This window comes from Dermacentor albipictus, unplaced genomic scaffold, assembly GCF_038994185.2.
Source record: "Dermacentor albipictus isolate Rhodes 1998 colony unplaced genomic scaffold, USDA_Dalb.pri_finalv2 scaffold_13, whole genome shotgun sequence".
In the NCBI taxonomy this organism is placed as follows: domain Eukaryota; kingdom Metazoa; phylum Arthropoda; class Arachnida; order Ixodida; family Ixodidae; genus Dermacentor; species Dermacentor albipictus.
The window spans coordinates 8129887-8146208 of record NW_027225567.1 but is presented as its reverse complement, the minus strand read 5'-3'; the positions used below and the strand labels follow the sequence as shown (position 1 = coordinate 8146208).

General features: G+C 47.8%; 1 long non-coding RNA gene across 1 annotated transcript in view; it reads left to right on the top strand.

The window, feature by feature from the left end:
* Positions 1 to 647: 647 nt before the first annotated feature.
* Positions 648 to 16322, top strand: part of LOC135915893 (uncharacterized) — a 57579-nt gene continuing 41904 nt past the window's right edge. Inside the window, exons 1-2 of the long non-coding RNA XR_010568781.1 lie at positions 648 to 779; positions 11068 to 11112. This is a non-coding gene — a long non-coding RNA (uncharacterized lncRNA). The remainder of the gene's footprint in view (positions 780 to 11067; positions 11113 to 16322) is intronic.

Here is a 16322-nt window from a genome sequence, read left to right as displayed (position 1 = left end):
ACATAATTAATGCCTTTGCGCAACACATTTGTGTGTTGTATGCTCAAGTGCAGAAGTGATGACGGGACTTAAGGATTCTTCGTGCGAGCAAGTGGGCTGCCTTCTTAACTGATATTTGGAATTTGATGAACTTGTCCACATTATCATCCCCATCTACACTGAAGCTACGAGAATTTTCATGGTGACTCACCCTGATCAACTCCCGACAGCTACTTCAAAATGAACTAACACGTAACACAGGTTATTATTCAGAAGCCGTTGGATACACAGCTGTTCTCACACAGTGCACTATTCATGAAGCAGTTCGTATGCGTGTCGATCGTAAATACGGGGTTCACAAACAAAATTGAAGTGTACAGGCAGCCGCAAAATGGTGAACATTCTCAAAAGTCCCATTCAGCATGCCAAGGGGGAAAGTTTCCACTTTCAGTGAGAGCCAAGAGCAAACCTTTCAAACATCTCAAAGCAGGCCCCAGGTAAAATAAGGGGTGTTTGCGAAGTAAATTAATAAAAACCGGCAACTGCGGCTCCGCTTAGAATAGAAAGCAAGAAAAATACGTGTGGTCGCCCAGGTTCATATGGGGCTTCTCAGTGTATCGCTTCTGGATGCGCGAAGTGCGAAGTGCTAGAAGTGAATCGCATTGCGTCAGGCACTGCGTTCCGTGAACGCTGTTAAAAGCGAACTCATACCAAAACGAAGTTACAAGTAGAAAGCCCGAAGCAAGAGCAACAAGCTATAATGCAGTCGAGGATGATTGTTCTTATGCTTCTTTTGGCAGGTAAGCAATCCGTAGTTGTACTGTGCGTTTTATACACTTCCCTCTTACTGTGCACGTTCTTATAAACACGGCAGTTGTGGTCACACCGACATTGCAAAAATCATTGATCGGTACCAGAATAATTGGCCAGCTCTTTAAAACGTCAAATATGTACTTGTCGAAGTGAATTCTGGCGTTAAGTGCATCATTCGTTTTACCGGTCGAGTTTAATAAGTTATGGTCAGATACGTTCCGGGCGAGTTCGTTCGATGTCAGTAAATAAACTAGCGCAGGCCCCACTGTTGCGACTGCGGGTACGAAGATGTGGAATTCACTTTGCCCGTGGAGGAGTAAGGGAACGTGAGGCTGGGCCCGATATTGAGGACGTTTTATAAACAATATTATATTTACATATTTACAAGAAAGTTCCAAGTATTACAGAAAAAGTTCATGATGAAGTTATAGCAGCCGAGCACTCCAGGCGTCCGTCGCTCCTTTTATGCCCTGCGTGGTCATTGTTCAGTTACGTCCCTCAATCTGGCGTCAGGAGGCCGATGACATCAGGCCCCACAAATCCGGAAGTCCGTTGCCATTTCCCTCCGAAGGGAGCTTTGTCGGAAACGCACGTACATCACTGGGCACAAACAAGGGAAGGGGGATCGTACATTGTCGCCGCTTGTTCATTGACTCCGCTTGTCCACTGACTCCGCTGCTCCACTGTCTCCGGTCCTACACTGACCTTGTCCCCGGCGTGAACATGCCAATTTGGGCGGCTGACAGGTGATGGCCATATCCTTGCACTATTTGCCCAAACCTCTCCCGATCGAGGTGTCCTCGTGCTGGCTATAAATCATCCGTCTTGAGAACAATTTTGATGAGGCCGTCAACCCGTTCCCCATAATCGCGCTAGCCGAATCCGGAGGTTGTCACAGGGTGAACGGCCGATATACAACATCCCGTCCACCACCAGGAAAAGGGCTTGAAAGGGGGCAGCTCATCGGTGCCCCTTCAAGAGGCCTTGGCTGCTCAGCAGGCTCAGCTCGGGCTCGAAGTCTCGGGCTCACCGGGAGAATGACGTCAAGGGCGAATGGCCATCTTGGAGGGAGGGTTGGCTGCAGGTTGTAGACTAGGGACTGGCATTTAGCAATCAAATCCGCACAGCGCCCGAGAAGCGACAAGGCAAGCACACAAACCCCTCCGAGATATGCCAGGTAATCATACCCTCTCCCATAACTAATTTCGACGTTAGAACCAGCAGGCGCCAGAAAGGCAGCCACAGAGGAGCGTCGCGCAAACGACCCTAAACAAGGTTGAAATGGTAGCGTGACTAACGTTTTGATTAATTTGGTTTCAATCGTGTCTCAGAGAAGGCGCAACTCCCGCAGCTCTGAGGCAAACGAAAAACAAAAGGAGATCGTTTAGAACACAGCAACAAACAAAAAAAAGTTCCCTATCAAGGCATAAACACTTATCAGAAGATATAGCTCATTAAAATGACAAAAAGAAGAAAAGAAAAATTGTAAATGAAAGGTCTGAATCAAGTCAGCACTGTCAATTCGCAACTTTCACCGGCGGTGCTGCAGTCGTGCGGCGGCGGCTGGAAAAAAATCGAAATATACTCGCCGCTGGCTGCCGCCAGTTCGCGTAGCGTGTTGGCGCTCTCTACGCTTTTGCTTCACTTTTGGTTAATGTTTTAACGCGTTCAAAGCTTCCGTGGGATCCTGAACGACACTTAACGTGCTCAGAATGAGCAAACATAGAAGTAACCGCATTTGCTGTGTGCAGCAACGCAAACATTATGCGGTAGGTGATGTGAGCCATCACTCACTCCCACCGGCTGCATCCATGAGGAAGAAATGGATTATTAAGCTGCGGATCGGCCAAGCTGTTACAGAAACGATGAAGGTTTGCAGTACGTACTTCATGCCAGAGGACGTTTTTTGGAATACGACAGGTGACTAACGATTCAGAGCACTTGAAATCGCGAATAGACGCACCACAATAAAGACGCAGGCATAGCACTATATTATGTGCAGGGAAAGAAATAATACACAATCTTTACTCAAATGTGGTGTAGGATGATTGATACTTGCGTTTTTGTCATTCTTGCCTTTGCGGCTACGTTGAAGCGCAAATGCTCTCCGTAAAGCCTTGTACCTGCTTCAAAATTTCTGCTTCTCGAACGCACCACTCATGCGTTTGTGCTCTTCAACGCCGGCTTGACATTCCACCATTTTCGAACAAAGAGATGAGTTTCTCATTTGTGCAAAGTCATGAAACATTTATCGCCGTCTGTTACTGCGAAGTAAACTCGGGGGTTCTGCATCGAACGAGACATAGCCAGATGCAGGGAAGCCTAACGCAAGCAAAAAGAAAAAGCAGGTAAAATACTGTGCAGTGTTCGCATAGGTAACCCTCAGCTGATTTGCGGTGTCTTTGACAGTTTATTTTATAAAGATACCTGGAAGAATGAAGCGAGCATTGCCACTGACCGGTAAATATCGGCTATGTATCGCTTGATCTGTCTAGGCAAGACGTAGTAGGGCTGACGCAAGCTGTAAAACTAGCGCAATACTATCGCTTGCACAGCACGCATAAAGCACAATAATTACAAGGTTAAAGGTTATCGTGTTAGCTCGTAAAAGTGGTTCGATATGGGTTTTTGTTTACTCCTCGTGTTCAACATCCAGCTTCGCGAACACAGGCAGGGATAACCAGACAAGAAATTTTCGCTCACAATACGCTGCTTTAAGGCTGCTTTTCACGCCGTAATGAACTTGGGCCGCGCACAACAGGAAGATTTTTTTTTCTACGTGGTGGCTTATTCAAGCGGTCGAAGTAACGACTTGCAGAGAGTACTACACCGTATAAAAGGTCATGATACCTGTTCGAAGTGGTCTAATTAATAGAATAGCAAAGAGAAAGCACTGTCACCTTTACACCAGCAAAAAAAAAATTACCAGCACACGCTCTCGCTCTTTTTTAGAGATATCAGAGGAAATTTTGGAATATGGTAGGCGGGAATAAACCGAATGCAGTAGATCTTTGCGATGATCGCAAACCTCCAATACACCAGAGTGAATGCTGCAAAGTGTAAAATTATTTTTTTGCCTCGTGTTATTGGTCTACCTTGCCGAATGTTTTCCCTCATCCTTGTACACCTGATTTTTACCCATGGATCCAATCGTCATTGATCCCGTTGGTGTGACATGTTTAATTGAAAGACAGAAGATTTCATCTTGTTCAGGTATGGAATGCATTACAACGAAGTTATTGAAAAGTAAATCTACCTGCGCATCATTGATTCTTTGTGAAAATTTTGAACAGTCATTACAGAGTTGTTTCCTCTCTCTTGATTGGAAGGTGGGGAACGTGGTTACATTGCATAAATCAGGTACTGCCACTTCAATACTTAACTATCGGCCCATTTCATTGACCAGCGGTCCCTGTAAACTTCTTGAGCACATTATTTATTCTGATCTTGTTACCTTTTTTGAATCTAACGGCTTTTTCAATTCATGTCAACATGGCTTCAGAATTTTTTTGTTGTTTCGTGTGAGACACAACTCCTACCTTTCACTAATGATTTATTTCGCGCTATGGATGCTAACGTTACTGTGGACTGCATTTTGTTAGAGTTTGCTAAGGCGTTTGACACGGTTTCTCATGATCTATTACTAATTAAACTCGGTGCTCCTAATATTAACGATCACATATTAGGCTGTATTAAAAGTTTCTTTCCAACCATAGTCAATATGTCTCAGTTAATGATTATGACTCTCATCTTGTTTCCGTAACTTCTCGAATACCTTAAGGTTCTGTGATAGGTTCTCTCCTGTTTTTAATTTACATTGATGATATTCGTCAGAATGTTATCTCCCATATAAATTTTTTCGCAGATGACTGTGTGCTTTATCGTTCAGTTACTAATGCCACTGATGAAGCATGTTTGCAATCGGACTTGAAGGCAATTTCTTCATGGTGCAGCGAATGGCTCATGATGCTTAACACCCCTAAATGCAAACACCTGCGTATTTCCAGCCGTACTCCTGAATACACCCCTCGCTATAATCTTAATAACACTTCGGTATCATCTGTCTCATCGTACAAATATCTGGGAATTCACTTAACACACAATCTGTCCTGGAAAATTTACGTGAACTACACATCTAACCAGGCTAACCGCACGTTCGGATTCCTACGGCGCCATTTCATAGCTTCTAACAGCACCGTTAAGCTTCATCTGTATAGGATGTTAATAAGACCTAAACTAGAATATGCTTGCTCTATTAGGGATCCTAATCAGATAAATTCAATTACCACTTGAGGGTCTGTTCAAAACTGCGCCGCCCGTTTTATTGTTTCAAATTATTCTCGAACAGCAAGCGTATCTTCAATGAAATCTGCACTTTGTCTTCCCGTTCTTTCTCTGCGCCGTAAATATTTTCGCTTACGTCCTTTCATAGAATTTATTATACCAACCTTATTCTCAAAGATAAGTTACTCCTCTCTCCATCCTATATATCTTCACGCACTGACCACAACTTCAAGGTAGGAATAACCCAATGCCAAAGTAGCCTTTGTATAAAGTCATTTATTACTCGAACTGTAAATGACTGGAACCATCTCCCTGCCTTCATCGCTGCTATCACCAACGTCAACAAATTTAGGAAAACTACCGCTGATGTTGTATGCCCCTCCTCTCTGTAATGCCTCAGGCCTTGAGAGTACTGAAATAAATAAATAAATAAATAAATAAATAAATAAATAAATAAATAAATAAATAAATAAATAACGCCATCGCGGTAAAACTGAAACCACAGCTCGTGTGGTTTGCTTCAAACCAGCGAAATTTGTATGCAAAGGCCTTCAGGAGTCACGGGCGCCGACGTGCACGCTTTTATGCCGCAGCACTCAAAGTGACCACTGTTTAAGGCTTCCTCGCCTTCAAGCAAGCACCGAATCCTCCGTCCTTCTTGCTCAATGTGAGCCATTGCGCAGGCTAACGAAAGCAGGCGTGTAAACTGAAGAGACATTTTAACATGACGACGCTAAACATGTCACTGAACTAGACGACCATAGCAATGCACCGACTGCTCTAGTTCTTAATCTCTCGGACAGCCATGTTGTATTTGCGGCCCCTATAGGCCGTGAAAGTGGCGAATAACTGAAACGCCTCAGCTGAGGAAAACCGCGTTTCGGTTAATTAATTGCCCCGCTGTGCAGCTAAAATTGAAAATATGCTCGACTGAGTCCCCCGTCACAGTAGGCGACCATCTAGGAGACATACTTTACAGCTGTCACAACGGGAAATTAATTGAAACGCGTGCCCGCCAAGGAGCGCACAAACCGATAAGTAGGCTAGGTTAGCCACCTTTGTTCCTCCCCCTCGAAACGGCCCAAACATCGCTGTCAATCGGGTCACGGTACGGCTAGAACGAAATTCGAAGAATTGGGATCCTCCCCCGGTAACGTGTCCCGTGTCCTCAACTCCGCCCTTCTGAACTGAAAATTCTACGTGTCGCGTGATCACAAGTCGCCAAAGCGAAAAAAAAAAGGCGACCTTTTGAACCACGAGATTCGTCACAGCGATTGAAACTGTCATAGGGATCAGTGTGGAAGGCTGAATTGCTCGTTCTGTCAGTGCCTCCTGCCAGTACCAGCGCCTCTAATGCGAAACGTACTGGGCTCTGCCGGCCGCTTTACTCTCAACTAAATTAATTCGTAGAGTGGCATTTATAAACTAAAAAAAACTTCTATCTGCGCACAAAAACCTTTGAAAAAGAAAACTGCTTTCCTCACGCGAGACTACCAAAATGAAGAGTAATACGTCCTTAAAGCTAACAAAATATATTACATCGTGCACTAATTACAAGTAAAACAACTACAAAACCTAAAGATGTGCTCAGTTCGACAATGACTGTCTCTTAATGCGCGCTCGATTGCGCCACCTACGCCGAGCACAAGAGGTGTGAGACCTACATTGCTATCTGCCTTCACGTGCCACTATGTACTCGCGACTTGCTGTCGCGCCCCTGAAGGCGAGGCCGTAGACGCGGGAAGAATAGTCATTCTCCCTTTGTCCTCGTTCTCGTGGGGCATTCAGCTTCAGTGACTGTTCGACAGGCCCTGTTCCGACGCGCATGTCTAAGCAAAGTTGAGCATCTCGGCCGCACCCTTACTCGCAAACACGCGTCCTCTCCTGTCGTAATCAGGCTTTCGCGACGCCTCCTTTTTTCTGACTCACCAAAATGAACCCTTCTCGGCTCTGCGTAATGGCCTGTTCATCTGTCTCACGCGCTGAGTTGTGGCGTTTTTAGGAGTTTTCGATGCGCCGAAAACTTCACTCTTTTGACCCTGCGCCGCCTGAACCAATTTTTCGCTGCCAGCTGGTCACTGAATGTGCCGCTAGAAAGCCCGAGCGTCATGGTCCTGCCCTGCCTGGCCGCCATGACAGTCACTTCTTTTGGCGATTCCGGAACGTCGCTCAAGTTCGGTGGTACGAGGAAGGTCTTCAGCGCGTCCTTTACCCTGCTAGGTCTACTGAAACAAGCTTCGTCTCCGCAAGGAACGCCTTTCTAAATCTCCCACTGTCTCTACTTCCTTCTCCATTCTTGGCAACGCCTGGGAGTCACTCAAGTGCTGAGGCGCGAGGAAGGTATCCAACCCTACACTTACCCTGAGGTACAGGGTAAGTGTAGGGTTGGTAAGTGTAGTGTAAGTGCAAGGCGGGCTCTCCGGAATGGCCGCTGGCTCGGCTTCGGCGTACGACTGCATCGCGCAGTCACCAATGATGGAGCCCTGAGTGATCTCCGCTCCGTTCTGCTGCGTCGAGGCCTTTCTTCGCTCGGCCGCCGCCGCATCGGGGTCTGTTCTAGACGATTCCGGAAGTCGCCCAAGTGGTCGGATACGAGGAAGGTATCCAGCGCATTCTTAATCTTCTCATGGCTACTAGAGCTTCCTCCTCTCAAGGGATGCCCCCCGGCATGGCGCCTCTGTGTAGACCGGCAACGGCCTCGCTCTCGACGTGCTCCATCTCTAAGGATTTCGCCTCCTCGCACTTTTCGTGCTCTTCATTTACTGGCGCAATCTAAATCTCTTCGAAAGGACAAATTTTGTACTGGCCACTTAGATCTTGTCTCTCGCTCTCCACAGAAATACCGAAATGGCGCCACAATGACTGTTTAGCCAGATCGCACTTCTTAGAGTCGACATCAGAAAGGCGAGCTAAGCAACAGGACACGCTACCGGGAAGTGCCCCCAACAACCCTACCGACCAAAAGTCATGGTCCAGCTGTACCTCCGCGCAAACACTCTCGGAAAATTCAAGAAAACATGAATTCCACTTTGCCAGTGGAGGAGTAAGGGAACGTGAGGCTGGGCCCGATATTCAGAATGTTTTATAAAAAAGATTATATTTACATATTTACAAGAAAGTTCAGAGTAATACAGAAAAAGTTGTCGGCACGTGACGTCAACAGTTTAGAAAGAATTCAAAGCACAGCCGTTCGCTTTGTTTATTGAAATTACACCAGTGTTTTAAGAGCAAAAGAAAGCCTCGGTTGGGAATCACTACAGCAACGCAGGGAATATCTCAGAATGAAACTCTTTCACAATTGTTCCATTCTCGAACAGGTATAGATCCAGGGAAATATTTTTCGAAGCCGGATTACATTTCTCAACGGCTGGACCATGAAAATAAGGTTAAAGAAATAGCCTGCAAGACTGAAGCGTTTAAAATGTCATTTTCCCCCAGAACCATAAGCAAATGGAACAAGTTACCATCCGATGTCGCAACGATTCTCTCAAACGATGTATTTTAAACTCTGTATGCTCATTGAACTAAGATGGTGTTTTTGTGTGTATGTGCGAGTATGAAAGTGTTCCGGGTATAGGATTTGTTTTGCCTGCTTTATTTATTGGTCCTTTGTTTCCTTCTCCCCCCCTCAATAATGCCTGCGGGCGCTGTGGGTATTGTGACAACTGAATGAATGAATAAATAAATAAATAAATTGATGAATTTGTAGCAGAGCATCACTCCAGGCGTACGTCGCTCCGTTTATGCCCTGTGTGGTCATTGTTCTGTTACTTCCCCCGATCCGGCGTCAGGAGACCGATGACATCAGGCCCCACAAATCCGGAGGTCTGTTGCCCTTTCCGTCCAAAGGGAGCTTTTGTCGGAAACGCACGCACATCACTGGGCACGAACAGGGGAAGGGGAATCGTACATTGACTCCGCTTGTCTACTGACTCCGCTCGTTCACTGTCTCCGATCGTACACTAACTCCGTCCCCGGTGTGGACATGCCAATTTGGGCGGCCGACAGGTGATAACTGTACCCTTGCACTATTTTCCCAAACCTCTCCTGACCGAGGTGCTCCCGTGCCGGCTATCAATCATCCGTTTTGAGAACCATTGTGACGAGGCCGTCAGCCCGTTCCCCATAAATGCTCTACGTGACCGGAAGTTGTCGCAGGGTGAATGGCTGATCGCAACACCACGAGCAACTATGTCCGATCATCAGCCACTCAACTGCTTATACTCAACTGCTTATCATCAACTGCTTCCCTGCTACCGAGTAGCGCAATTTTCTATGCTAGTTTATGCTTGTAAGTAGCCCCCAGTCAATCCGTTCTTGACTGCACTTGGCGGGATCCTGGCGTAATCCCTGTCGGGCGCATCAGCAATAACGGTGACACACCAGCTTTCTGTTATGCGTTGGGGCAGGCCCTATGTATACCGAGTGTGTTGTACCATGTTAATGGACACGGAAGAGCCTGTCATTTTCTGACGTGCACACGTACTGAAGGTGGGCTGAGAGGTTAATGGATCTTCTAACCTGTACTGTCAGAATCGATAAGTCACCCTGATATAATAGCACCATTTTTGAAGCCGGAAAACGATAACGTCTCAGGTAATCTGTAGCCCATTGACTTCGACCTCGGATCAATCTCTTAGTTCGGGGATGCAGGCGGAGAGATAAGCAGTGTCACTCCCCCTCACCCTGATATACGATATGGGGATGCTGCCCAATATAAGCGATAACGAGGTAGTTGCAAAGAGTGACTGCTGATGATCTTTGCTCTTTGCGGATGGTACGGCATGAGTAAATATTGATCGAGTATCAAAACGAGGTCGCTCTCTTTTTATAAATCCCGCTTATTGCGAAAGCATTCTCGATTAACTGGGTAGCAGGCCGTGTCCTTATTGAGAAAGAATACAGTTCATGGTGCGTATGGCAATCTGCGTAGAAAAGCAGCGAAAAGAATCAAGCCCTAGACAACGAAATGCAGTGGCACATAGAAAATGCACAGATGGCTTGTCAAGGTGTCGCGAATGTCGAGGCCCGCGCATATTGGAAATGTGAATGTTTGTCTGAAAATTCCAGCGCATGCTTGAAGCTCTATTGTACGCCTTCACTTTAGCTATATGACGGCGCAGGTCGTGAGATGTCTGGCAGACTCCTTTTCCAATGTGTGCAAGTAGCGACGTGATTATCGCAGCCGCATTCGGCCAGGTTGAGGGATAACTGTAAAACAAGGTGGTAGATCCGTGAAATCTGCCCTGAGGGCAACGAATGTTTATCTTTGGTCAAGGTTTATGAATTGCAGCTCAGCATAGAAGGTGCTTCCATACCCTCGGCTCTTAATACGTCTAACCGAAAGCAGTGTAAACGCCCTTTAGAGTAGAAAATAGGACGATTTCTACGGCTTCAGGCAAGTATGCCGATCTCCAGTCATTGCATCTAATGCATTTGTCAGTCGATACCGTGGACCGTTCAATTGTTTTGTGTTATGAAAGGCAGCCTCGCAGACCTTCCTTCCCCGTCATAATAATTTTACACACTATATTCTCTATATGTGACTTGTGGACCACTTTGCAATTTTATAGACTTGTCATTTTGGCTAGACAGAGTTTATGCTCAGTCTTTTGAAAATTTCGGGAACAACACTATTTGCTTCGGTCTGCGGTGGTCCATTGACGTTTGAACAGCTTCAAACAAATCCCAAGTCTCGTGTCCTTAGAATACATATATTTGTCTCTAGGAGTTAGGAGATGCAGTAGATCATCCCAGTGAAACGCACTCATTAGAGGAACAACACAAAATAATAACTGGATGGGAGCACACTGTCGTGAATAACTAGACAATGCTATCGGGTCTGTTTCGTAAGCAAATATAAATTGTTAAAACTGCAGTTTTGATGCTTTTAAGCACAAGCTCGTCTGAACATTCTAATTTTTGCGTAGTGAGTGCTTGTTCTTTTTTTTGTTATATCTCCGTCTCTTTTATTTAACATATTTCTTCCAGCAGGTTCCCTGAGTGACTTCAGAGGCGTACCGAAATCCAGGTTCGGTAAGTTGGCGTAGTTATAAGATGCGTGACCAGTGGGACACTTTGGAAGTTAACCGCATATTATGATACCATTTTACTACGCGAAACATGTTCGTGTGTCGCTGTGACAAAACACCATGCGCGCACTTGTTATTCGAATAATTTTAGTGATACATCATAGTGTAGCGAACTGACGTAGCTGTTAGAGAATTGTGACGCATCAGCTCACTAGGGAGACGTAGATGAAGGGGGATTAGCTCCGGCAGGGGCAAGTGCAGATCCGCAGGTACGAAGACAATGAGAGGTATCATTTGAATAACGAAGTTTATTAGCTTGACATTTGCTTTAAGTTTACACTGTACACATATTTCCATACAAAACGATGTCGTACCCGTCGTCGACAGCCTGCCTGACCGGCCTGGTCTCCCGTGGTTAAGTGGCGCCGTGTGCTGCTAGCTGTCTCCTTGCTCTCTTCAAAACTAATCCGACGACTCCTTAAATGAGTTTTTGTGGCACTCAAGGGACCCGCGGACTGGCGGGAGGCGCAGGCTTCTCCACCAATGGCCTATTTCGATCAATCAGACAGGCTGACAGGATCCAATAAGGGCCATAGTTTAAGAAGCCAAAAATGGTCCCGAAAACACTTCGCATACAGAATCGATTTTCTCCATAATTAATCAATTTTTGACGCCCGATACAGCCGACCGGTAGAAGAAGGCGCGACACGTGTACGTATAGTGACCGTCAGGTGCGGCCGCGTCGGTCAGGCGGGAGCACATGCCCGAGGTGCCGTCGATCGATGTCATTTCCGCACAAAGGCTTCCCCTGCATCGAGGAAGCCACATCATTCGCGGAAAGAAAGAAAAGAGGTCCGCGGCATACTCTTTTCGCGACACTTCCCCCTATGAAAAAGTGTGTCCCACTCGTTATAAAGCACTTATTACAAAAGAAAAGTGGGCTCAAGAAATCAAATGCGCGCATTATGTCTTCCTAAGAAAAATGGAAAATAACATAAAAACAAAACAACAAGCACGTTTTAAGAAAATGGAAACCCGACACATCTTGAAAGACAACAAAAGTAACATTAAAGTTCATTCAAGCGCGCTACACAAGAAAATTAACACTGAAGCTTATTCACTTGCGCTGTGATACATATCGGTGTTTGTGTCGTAAGCAGCGATGGTTCCAGGTTCGGCCTCGTTATGGAATGTCCTCCACTCGGAGTGAAGTTCAGTCCCGGCGTCCGAGTTTTCTACGACGCGCACTCTTTCGTTGGACTCTGTCTCGCACACATGATCACGTGAACCGCACTCGCGGACAGCATCACTTGGATCGCAGACTTCTTCTTCATGTCCGTCAACAGACTCGTCGTCTGCGTCGTCATCATCCGAGTACTGCCTAACGTGGCACCGTTTTAACTGTGCAAAATTAAAAACGTCGCGTTTTTTGCCGGATTGGTTGACTAGATTCTGAGGAGGCTCCGTTCGGTGGGCCACTTCCTTGGCGTCCTGGATTCCGCGTTGCGTTCCTTGGCCTTTGTCTGCCTGAAGTAGCGGCTCATCCTTGGAAGCCACAAAGGGGGCGACACTGGCTGGCTTTTTGGGTGCGAGCTTTTGATTCTGGCAGTCAGAGCAGGAGTGGACGTACTTGCTGTCATGAGAGAACATCTTAGGCCAAAAATAACGGCGGCGAACTTTCCCCCAGGTGCGCTTGACGTCGCCATGACAGTGCCGTAATACCTCCGGTCTGAAACACCTTTTGACAACGAGTGACGTGCGATCTGCATGAAAGCCTTTCGCTCTTCTGTACAACACACCGTCGATCAACCGAAAGCTCCGTGCCGTTCTTTTGTTTTTCTGACAACGGGTGCACTCGGCTGCTTTATGTGCTGTATCACTCTTTTCATCCACGGATCCTCCCTCTGCTTTCCCCCAATGTCCACGTGATTCAGCACGAACAACAGTAAAGGATTATCTTAGCTTCCTGGTGCGGAATCATGCCCAAGTCTGTAAAGCGCGCCGGAGTTTCTCTGCTCAAAGTTGGAGCGCTGCCGTAGCTCTGCGTCAGTCCCCTTCGCTCTGGCAGGCGATGCGAAGGGCTGACTTTTTGACAACCTGCCAAATGGTTGGCCGGACGGGTCCCCTACGCCCAGTCGTCCAAGCTGCTCATCCCGAGCGTCCATCTGCTCCCTCCATTGGGGTCCGTTTTCTCGGAACCGTTGCCGGCACTGAGGCGCGATGTGGCCGATGCGGTCGCATAGCTGGCCGCGTGGTCGCCCGTCGTCGTCACAGGAACTCCTTGCTTGCCAGTGCTCTGGAGGGCAACGTACGTCTTGCTCGATAGCCTTTAGATGCTCCGATAATGAGGCTATGGAGTCCGGAATCACCTTTAGGTCCCTGTCGTGGTCGATAGTTTATCACGAACAAGGACGCTCTGCCGCAACACAGGCACCGAAACATCTCGGAGGCGGCTGATCTGCTGAGTGCGTGTCACTCCAACGGGAGGTGTTGAGGCATATGGGAACCATGATTGCGACCCGGCAGAGAAATGGGCTCGAATCGGTTGTGGCTGGGACGCATGCACCATGAAAGATGCCCGATCAATGCGCTGTAAAATTTGGAGGAAGGCGGAGCAGGTGTCCTGGATTGCGATAAGGATTTTCTCCAGCACGTCCAAACGCAAGCCGCCCGTGAGGTGTCGCAACCGTGCCTCTTCTGTCAAGGACGGATCTGGCGCAAAGCTCTACAACATCGTAATAGTACTGCTCGGGGGATTCCGATGGTAGCTGTACGTGTCCGGTTCTGCAGCCGCAAATAGGCGATTTCGATTGGGCGGCGACTGGTAAAAGATGTTTTTAGTAGTGTCGCCCATTCTTCGCATGTATTAGAGGCACCCGTTAAACTTTGAGTGTTTTTGTGCCACTTTATTGCGTCCCCGTCCAATGCCAAATATAAAAATGTTAATTTTGTCCCTTCATCCCAATTGTTGAGGCAGGCTACGTGTTCGTAGCAAAGCAGCCACTCGGAGATCGATTCTAATGGCATGCTTCTAAAGGCTGGCGGTTCGATGAAAGGTGTAGCTTGAGGGATGGACGTGGTAGCGAGAACAGTAGAGGGTTCGGTCATAGTCGAGCTGTTAGAGCTAGGTTCCTGAGGTTTGTTGCCATGGCCCATGATATTAGAGCATGGACTTCGTTACCCCGCACCTCCACCACTTTGTAGCGAAGTGACGCAGCTGTTAGTGTTGTGACGCATCAGCTCACCAAGACGACGTAGATGAAGGGGATGAGCTCCGGCAGGGGCGAGTGCAGATCCGCAGATACGAAGACGATGAGAGGTATCATTTGAATAACTAGGTTTATTAACTTGGCATTTACTTTAAGTTTACACTGTACACATATTTACATACAAAACGATGTCATACCCGTCGTCGACGGCCTGCCTGACCGGCCTGGTGTCCCGTGCCGTTGTCAGACGGGAAGGGGAGCTGGCACCGGGAGGTGTCGCGTCCCAGAGGTTTCATGTACTCATCAACCCAGCATCGTTCGGTACATTACACGGCACTCCCCCTCTACCCGTGCTGACTGGGTGGTGGGGCTTTGGTTCGAGCCAACGGTCCCTCCCGGACAACGGGGCTGCTGTGGTGCAGCACAACTGAGTTACTGCACTCAACACACAAACAGCCATGTCGGTCTTACAGGACGCGAGCCTGACTGACCCTCGGACGGCCTTGACACAAAAGAGTTCATGGTATACAAACGTGGAGAGAGAGTTTCTTGTTGGGAAGGATGAAAAATTGGGGTGAAGGGCAAGGTTATGGCATCGGCGTATGTGGCGCTATGTTGCGCCTAGTCGTGGTGGAACAGGGCTTCCTGCGTGGCGAGAGCCGCGTCACACATCTAGCGTACACTGCCGTCGATATTTGGGCAGCAGGGCACGGAGTGCAGCAGCGAGTGCGGCTATGACCGGGTTTTTTGGGTCACTGCTCGATGAGATTGAGGGGTCGTGAGGCGGCTCAGCTGTAGCTGCTTGGGCGCTGTGGCCACGCTGGGCGTCACTGTAAGATCGGTCTTGCGGGGTGCGAGCAGACGTAGATGGAACGGCTGTATGCGCGGCTCGGTCGATGCGGCGTCAGCCAGCTCTAGCACTTTTTTTGCGGGAAGGGGGCCGCTCGGACGATTACAACAAACGTGGAGAACGCCAAAGCCATTCGCGGTGCAGCGCGACCACACGAGGGTGCGCCACGACCGGTTCCGGCTCTCGGTTCCACTGAGCCAAACAAAACCCCGTGGATCGACTGGCACACACGGCCGAGTCGAGCGGCCTTAGGAGCATGCATCATAACTTAATGGATATCTTTCCACCTAACACATCCAAAATCACGGCAGGACGAGCCCACACTTCGAGAAACTTCTTGTCGCCCAATTGATGAAGCTCCCGGGTGTGATGGAACCAGACCTCCGTGCTTTCGCAAGCACTTCGTGAAGGCCCGGCACCAGTCCCCCGAAAACCACCTCACAGCGTGCCAACCAAACTTGGTGTGAGCACTCGACAAGAAGAATCATGAACTGATTGGTCGCCTGATTAGGCAAAGGGTGCAAAAATCGAACAGTCTGATATGGAAAATCTGGGAGCTTAAAGAGATTAGCAATCCTTTGGAGAAGAGCTGCAGGAAGTAAACACTGTGTAAAAATATGAAAAAAAATCCTCGTGACTGCCACAAAAAGGGCACACGCCACGAGCTGGGTGGGAAAATGTGTTCAGCAAGAACAAGCGGCGTCGGGTGCTAAGAAAAAAGGAAGTAAAGCTTCGAGTCACAAGCATATCCGAGTTAAGAGCGACCTGGGTCCACTTGACGTGTAGTGCAGTAGCCATGATGCCCAAATCGGGAATTCCGAGTGCTCCCTTATCCTTGGGCAACTTAAGCACCTGCCGAGCAACGCAACCAATTGTCCCTTTCCAGAGAAAGTGAAAGAGGACCCTCTCGAAGATAAGCTTGGTTCGGGATGGGAATAGGAGACACACACGCCGCATACGCCAAGAAGGAAAGTAGAAGTGAGCGAAGAATTGTCCCTCGAGCCGTCAATGGGAATGACAACGCGCTGAATTCTTGAATCCTGGTTTCAAGCTTCTTCTTAGCCTCCTGCCAGTTTTCAGGAGACAGACAGTCTGATTCGAATTGGAAGCCTAGAATGCGCAACCGCGTTTTCACGGCGAGACCATGAACGGGCT